Source organism: Rattus norvegicus, chromosome 2, assembly GCF_036323735.1.
Source record: "Rattus norvegicus strain BN/NHsdMcwi chromosome 2, GRCr8, whole genome shotgun sequence".
Lineage (NCBI taxonomy): Eukaryota > Metazoa > Chordata > Mammalia > Rodentia > Muridae > Rattus > Rattus norvegicus.
Window position 1 is genome coordinate 99,756,926 of NC_086020.1, and position 8,539 is coordinate 99,765,464.

Consider the following 8,539-nt stretch of genomic DNA (forward strand, 5'->3'; position numbering starts at 1 on the left):
AAACAAAGGAAGAATATTAAAAGCAGGAAAGGAAAATGGTCAAGTAACATATAAAGGCAGAACTATCAGAATTGCACCACACTTCTCATCAGAGACTATGAAAGCCAGAAGATACTGTGCAGATGTCATACAGACCCTAAGATAATACAAATGCCATCCCAGGCTACTACATCCAGCCAAATGATCAATTAAAATAGATGGAGAAGCCAAATTTACATGACAAAACCAAATTTACACAATATCGTTCCACAAATCAAGCCCTACAAAGGAAAATGCATGTAAAAACTCCAACAAAAGGAGGGAAACTGTACCCTAAGAAAAGCAAGAAAGTAATCCAGCAACAAACCCAAAAGAAGAGACACACAAACATAATTCCACTTCTAATTACAAAAATAACACGGTACAGCAATCACTACTCCTTAATATCTCTTCATATCAATGGACTCAATTCTCCAATAAATAGTCATAGACTAATAGACTGCATAGGTAAAGAGGACCTAACATTTTGGTGCAGACAGGAAATATACCTCAAGGACAAAGACAGACACAACCTCATAATAAAAGGCTTAAAAAACAATTTTCCAAGGAAATGGTCCCAAGAAAAAAGCTGGAGGAGCCATTCTAATATCAAATAAAATCAACTTTCAACCAAAAGTTATCAAAAAAGATAAGGGATGATACTTCATATACTTAAAAAAAACTTCACTAAGATGATCTCTCTATCCTAAATATCTATGCTACAAATGCAAGGGCACTTACATTCATAAAAGAAACCTTACTGAAGCTCAAAGCACACATTGCCCCTCACATAATAATGGTGGGAGATTTCAACCCCTTTCCTACTCTCATCAATGGACAGATCATGGAAACCAAAACTAAACAGAGACATGGAGAAATTAACAGAAGTTATGAACCAAATGGTTTTAATGGATATTTATAGAACATTTCATCCTAAGACAAAAGAATATGCCTACTTCTCAGTACCTCATGATACCTTCTCAAAAAATGACAATATAATTGGTCACAAAAAAGGCCTCAACAGATACAAAAAGATTAAATTATTCCATGAATCCTATCAGACCATCATGGACTAAGGCTGATCTTCAATAACAACAAAAAGATAGAAAGCCCATGTATAAATGGAAGTTAAACAGTTCTCTCAATGATAACTTGGTCAAAGAAGAAATACAAAGAGAAATTAAAGACTTTCTATAATTTCATGAAAAGTAAGGCACAACACACCCAAACTTTTGGGAAACAATGAAAGTAGTGCTAAGAGGAAAACTCCTTGCTCTGAGTGCATCAAAAAAGAAGCTTGAGTTAGCATACATTAACAGCTTGAGAACACACCTAAAACCTCTAGAGCAAAAGGAATCAAATATACCCAAGAGGAGTAGGGAGCAGGAAGTATTCAATCTCAGAGCTGAATTCAACAAAGGAGAAACGAAAACAACTATAAAAAGAATCAACAAAACTATGAGCTGGTTCTTTGAGTAAATCAACAAAATAGATCAACCCTTACCTAAACTAACCAGAATGCACAGAGAGAGTATCCAAATGAACAAAATCAGAAATGAAAAGGGACCCATAAAAACACAATCTGAAGAAATTCAGTACATCATCAGATCTTACTATAAAAGCCTATATTAAACAAAACTGGAATACCTTGATGAAATGGGCAATTTTCTAGACAGATACCAGTTACCAAAGTTAAATCAGAGTCAGAGAAACCATATAAATAAACAGTCATTTTACTTCTAAAGAAATAGAAGCAGTTACTAAAAGTCTCCCAACCAAACAAAGGCCAGGACCAGATGGGTTCATTGCAGAATTCTATCAGACCTTCATAGAGGATCTCATACCAATACTGTCCAAACTATTCCACAAAATAGAAACAGAAGAAGCACTATCTATTCCCTTCTATGAAGCCACAATTATGCTTATACCTAAACCACACAAAGACCCAACAAAGAAAGATAATTTGAGACCAAGTTCCCTTAAGATTATCAGCGCAAACATTCTCAATGAATTTCTCACAAACCTAATCCAAGGCTGAAGGGTCTAGTAAAATACTGTGAGAGATCCCATGTCTGCTATTGTAAACCTGATCTAAATGCTTGGGTGTTAATAGGCCATAGTCATGAACTTAAATTTTTTTCCTAGATGGTCTTGCGGTCAAATTGCATTTTACTATTCAAAGGTATTTACATAGATTAATGGTGTTCTCAACCATGGCTAGAGAAGCTTCCTTTTTACGGTAAGCAGCAATACATTGAAAGACTAATTATTGACCAAATAAATGAGAAAAAGTGAGTGAGAATTAGTGCTCAGCCCTAAATGCAATGTTTCTATGTAGCTTAATCAGGATCTCTATAGCTGCATTGAAACACTATGACCCAAAGCAAGGTAGGGAGAAAAGAGTTTATTTGGCTTACATTTTTTACAATGTTGTGTGAAGGAAGACAGAACAGAAACTCTAAAAGGGCAGAAGCCTAGAGGCATAAACTGATGCAGAGGTCATGGAGAAGAGCTGCTTACTGACCTGTTCTCCATACCTTGCTTGGTCTACTCCCTTATAAAACCCACAACCACCAGTACAGGGATGGCACCTCCCACAGTAGACTGGATTCTCTCCCCATCAATTATTTAGTTCCTATAGGCTTGGTTTCAGTCGAGTCTTATGAAGGCATTTTCTAAATTGATGTTCCCCTCTCTCAGATGGTTTTAGTTTGCATCAAATTGATGCAAAAACAAGCCAGTACAACATCAATATCTACAAAATTCAGGAAATATCATGAAAAAGGAGACAAAAAGAATGTAATAGCTGGAGGCTGGAGAGCAGTGCTGTGAAATGCTATCTTGACATGACATAGCCTTTGAACTCTTGAACTCACAGAGGCTATGGTTACCTATTCAAAACCTGAACAAGTTAATAAATATTCTAGGACAGATAAGAGAGGAACTCAGGTGACTCCATGTGACTGAGAAGGTATTGGCAGTTAGTTGTTGGATACTGGAGAAAGGGGAATCATTTTTTGATTGGGAATATGGCCACAGGTAGATTTGCCATGCACCTATGGGTGCTTCTTCCCCAAACACAAGCAGACAGCAATAATTGCATTAACTGGGATATAAAAGGAAATACTATTTTAAAAGAAGGGGAAATGAAGGTTGGAGAGAGATGTATTAAGGATGCCAGAGCAATTGAATTGAAATTAAATCACCAAGTTTTATAGCAATCACCTTTGCCTGCTGAGCAATGTCTCCAGCCCCATCCTTAGATTTTTTATATGAAAGAAAAATTTTAATTTTAGTAAGTTGGTTATATTATTTTAATTAGTAATTCATACCTCATGTCTCTGGAGTTGACTGTTCATCAGATTCTTTCCTATGAACATAATGCACCGGATTTGTCATTTTGCATTGTGCATTTGAAGTTAAGTTTTTTTTTCTTCTTCTTCTTCTTCTTTTTTTTTTAACTAGAGTATTTCTTATATATATTTCGAGTGTTATTCCATTTCCCGGTTTCCGGGCAAACATCCCCCTAATCCCTCCCCCTCCCCATCTTTATGGGTGTTCCCATCCCCATCCTCCCCCCCATTGCTGCCCTCCCCCCAACAATCTAGTTCACTGGGGATTCAGTCTTAGCAGGACCCAGGGCTGCCCCTTCAACTGGTGCTCTTACTAGGATATTCATTGCAACCTATGAGGTCAGAGTCCACGGTCAGTCCATGTATACATGTATAGTCTTTAGGTAGTGGCTTAGTCCCTGGAAGCTCTGGTTGCTTGGCATTGTTGTACATATGGGGTCTCGAGCCCCTTCAAGCTCTTCCAGTTCTATCTCTGATTCCTTCAACGGGGGTCCTATTCTCAGTTCAGTGGTTTGCTGCTGGCATTCGCCTCGTATTTGCTGTATTCTGGCTGTGTCTCTCAGGAGCATTCTACATCCGGGTCCTGCCTCCCTGCACTTCTTTGCTTCATCTATCTTGTCTAATTGGATGGCTGTATATGTGTGGGCCAAATGTGGGGCAGGCTCTGAATGGGTGTTCCTTCTGTCTCTGTTTTAATCTTTGCCTCTCTTTTCCCTGCCATGGGTATTCTTATTCCCCTTTTAAAGAAGGAGTGAAGCATTCACATTTTGATCATTCGTCTTGAATTTCGTTTGTTCTAGCCATCTAGGGTAATTCAAGCGTTTGGGCTAATAGGCACTTATCAATGAGTGGATACCATGTGTGTTTTTCTGTGATTGGGTTACCTCACTTAGGATGATATTTCCAGCTCCAACCATTTGCCTACGAATTTCATAAAGTCATTGTTTTTGATAGCTGAGTAATATTCCATTGTGTAGATGTACCACATTTTCTGTATCATTCCACTGTTGAAGGGCATCTGGGTTCTTTCCAGCTTCTGGCTATTATAAATAAGGCTGCAATGAACATAGTGGAGAACATGTCTTTTTTATATGTTGGGGCATCTTGTGGGTATATGCCCAAGAGAGGTATAGCTGGATCCTCAGGCAGTTTATTGTCCAATTTTCTGAGGAACCTCCAGGCTGATTTCCAGAATGGTTGTACCAGTCTGCAACCCCACCAACAATGGAGGAGTGTTCCTATTTCTCCGCATCCTCGCCAGCATCTGCTGTCACCTGAGTTTTTGATCTTAGCCATTCTCACTGGTGTGAGGTGAAATCTCAGGGTTGTTTTGATTTGCATTTCCCTTATGACTAAAGATGTTGAACATTTCTTTAGGTGTTTCTCAGCCATTCGGCATTCCTCAGCTGTGAATTCTTTGTTTAGCTCTGAACCCCATTTTTTAATAGGGTTATTTGTCTTCCTGCGGTTTAACTTTTGAGTTCTTTGTATATTTTGGATATGAAGCCTCTATCTGTTGTAGGATTGGTAAAGATCTTTTCCCAATCTGTTGGTTGCCATTTTGTCCTAACCACAGTGTCCTTTGCCTTACAGAAGCTTTGCAGTTTTATGAGATCCCATTTGTCAATTCTTGATCTTAGAGCATAAGCAATTGGTGTTTTGTTCAGTAAATTTTTTCCAGTGCCCATGTGTTCCAGATGCTTCCCTAGTTTTTCTTCTATTAGTTTGAGTGTATCTGGTTTGATGTGGAGGTCCTTGATCCACTTGGACCTAAGCTTTGTACAGGGTGATAAGCATGGATGGATTTGCATTCTTCAACATGTTGACCTCTAGTTGAACCAGCTCATTTGCTGAAAATGCTGTCTTTTTTCCATTTGATGGTTTTGGCTCCTTTGTCAAAAATCAAGTGCCCATAGGTGTGTGGGTTCATTTCTAGGACTTCAATTCTGTTCCATTGGTCTATCTGTCTGTCTCTGTACCAATACCATGCAGTTTTTATCACTATTGCTCTGTAATATTGCTTGAGTTCAGGGATAGTGATTCCCCCTGAAGTCCTTTTATTGTTGAGGATAGCTTTAGCTATCCTGGGTTTTTTGTTATTCCAGATGAATTTGCAAATTGTTCTGTCTAGCTCTTTGAAGAATTGGATTGGTGTTTTGATGGGGATTGCATTGAGTCTGTAGATCGCTTTTTGTAAAATGGCCATTTTTAGTATATTAATCCTGCCAATCCATGAGCATGGGAGATCTTTCCATCTTCTGAGATCTTCTTCAATTTCTTTCTTCAGAGTCTTGAAGTTCTTACTGTACAAATCTTTTACTTGCTTGGTTAAAGTCAGACCGAGGTACTTTATATTATTTGGGTCTATTATGAAGGGTGTCGCTTCCCTAATTTCTTTCTCAGCTTGTTTCTCTTTTGTGTAGAGGAAGGATACTGATTTATTTGAGTTAATTTTATACCCAGCCACTTTGCTGAAGTTGTTTATCAGCTTTAGTAGTTCTCTGGTGGAACTTTTGGGATCACTTAAATATACTATCATATCATCTGCAAATAGTGATATTTTGACTTCTTTTTTTCTGATCTGTACGCCCTTGACCTCCTTTTGTTGTCTGATTGCTCTGGCTAGAACTTCAAGAACTATATTGAATAAGTAGGGAGAGAGTGGGAAGCCTTGTCTAGTCCCTGATTTTAGTGGGATTGCTTCAAGTTTCTCTCCATTTAGTTTAATGTTAGCAACTGTTTTGCTGTATATGGCTTTTACTATGTTTAGGTATGGGCCTTGAATTCCAATTCTATCCAGGACTTTTATCATGAAGGGGTGTTGAATTTTGTCAAATGCTTTCTCAGCATCTAATGAAATGAGCATGTGGTTTTGTTCTTTCAGTTTGTTTATATAATGGATCACGTTGATCGTTTTCTGTATATTAAACCATCCCTGCATGCCTGGGATGAAGCCTACTTGATCATGGTGGATGATTGTTTTGATGTGCTCTTGGATTCGGTTTGCCAGAATTTGATTGAGCATTTTTTGCGTCGATATTCATAAGGGAAATTGGTCTGAAGTTCTCTTTCTTTGTTGTGTCTTTGTGTGGTTTAGGAATAAGAGTAATTGTGGCTTCATAGAAGGAATTCGGTAGTGCTCCATCTGTTTCAATTTTGTGGAATAGTTTGGATAATATTGGTACGAGGTCTTCTATGAAGGTCTGATAGAATTCTGCACTAAACCCGTCTGGACCTGGGCTCTTTTTGTTGGGAGACCTTTAATGACTGCTTCTATTTCCTTAGGAGTTATGGGGTTGTTTAACTGGTTTATCTGTTCCTGATTTAACTTCGGTATCTGGTATTTGTCTAGGAAATTGTCCATTTCCTGCAGATTTTCAAGTTTTGTTGAATATAGGTTTTTATAGTAAGATCTGATGATTTTTTGAATTTCCTCTGAATCTGTAGCTATGTCTCCCTTTTCATTTCTGATTTTGTTAATTTGGACACACTCTCTGTGTCTCTCATTAGTCTGGCTAAGGGTTTATCTATCTTGTTGATTTTCTCAAAGAACCAACTTTTGGTTCTGTTGATTCTTTCTATGGTCCTTTTTGTTTCTACTTGGTTGATTTCAGCTCTGAGTATGATTATTTCCTGCCTCCTACTCCTCCTGGGTGTATTTGCTTCTTTTTGTTCTAGAGCTTTTGGTTGTGCTCTCAAGCTGGTGACATACGCTCTTTCCTGTTTCTTTCTGCAGGCACTCAGCGCTATGAGTTTTCCTCTTAGCACAGCTTTCATTGTGTCCCATAAGTTTGGGTATGTTGTACCTTCATTTTCATTAAATTCTAAAAAGTCTTTAATTTCTTTCTTTATTTCTTCCTTGACCAGGTTATCATTGAGTAGAGCATTGTTCAATTTCCACGTATATGTGGGCATTCTTCCCTTATTATTATTGAAGACAAGTTTTAGGCCGTGGTGATCTGATAGCACTCATGGGATTATTTCTATCTTTCTGTACCAGTTCAGGCCTGTTTTTTGAACAATTATATGGTAAATTTTGGAGAAAGTACCATGAGGAGCTGAGAGGAAGGTATATCCTTTTGCTTTAGGATAGAATGTTCTATAAATATCTATTAAGTCCATTTGACTCATGACATCTCTTAGTCTGTCTACGTCTCTGTTTAATTTCTGTTTCCATGATCTGTCCATTGATGAGAGTGGGGTGTTGAAATCTCCCACTATTATTGTGTGAGGTGCATTGTGTGTTTTGAACTTTAGTAAGGTTTCTTTTTACGTATGTAGGTGCCCTTGTATTTGGGGCATAGATATTTAGGATTGAGAGTTCATCTTGTTGGATTATTCCTTTGATGAATATGACGTGCCCTTCCATATATTTTTGATGAATTTTAGTTGAAAATTGATTTTATTTGACATTATAATGGCTACTCCAGCTTGCTTCTTCCGACCATTTGCTTGGAAAGTTGTTTTCCAGCCTTTCACTCTGAGGTAGTGTCTGTCTTTGTCTCTGAGTTGTGTTTCCTGTAGGCAGCAGAATGCCGGGTCCTCGTTGTGTATCCAGTTTGTTAATCTATGTCTTTTTATTGGGGAGTTGAGGCCATTTATATTGAGAGATATTAAGGAATAGTGATTATTGCTTCCCTTTATATTCATATTTGGATGTGAGGTTATGTTTATGTGCTTTTCTTCTCTTTGTTTTATTCCCAAGGTGATTAGTTTCTTGCTTCTTCTAGGGTATAGCTTGCCTCCTTATGTTGGGCTTTACCATTTATTATCCTTTGTAGTGCTGGATTTGTAGAAAGATATTCTGTAAATTTGGTTTTGTCATGGAATATCTTGGTTTCTCCATCTATGTTAATTGAGAGTTTTACAGGATACAGTAACCTGGGCTGGCATTTGTGTTCTCTTAGGGTCTGTATGACATCTGTCCAGGATCTTCTGGCTTTCATAGTTTCTGGCGAAAAGTCTGGTGTGATTCTGATACATCTGCCTTTATATGTTACTTGACCTTTTTCCCTTACTGCTTTTAATATTCTTTCTTTATTTTGTGCGTTTGGTGTTTTGACTATTATGTGACGGGAGGTGTTTCTTTTCTGGTCCAATCTATTTGGAGTTCTGTAGGCTTCTTGTATGCCTATGGGTATCTCTTTTTTTAGGTTAGGGAAGTTTTC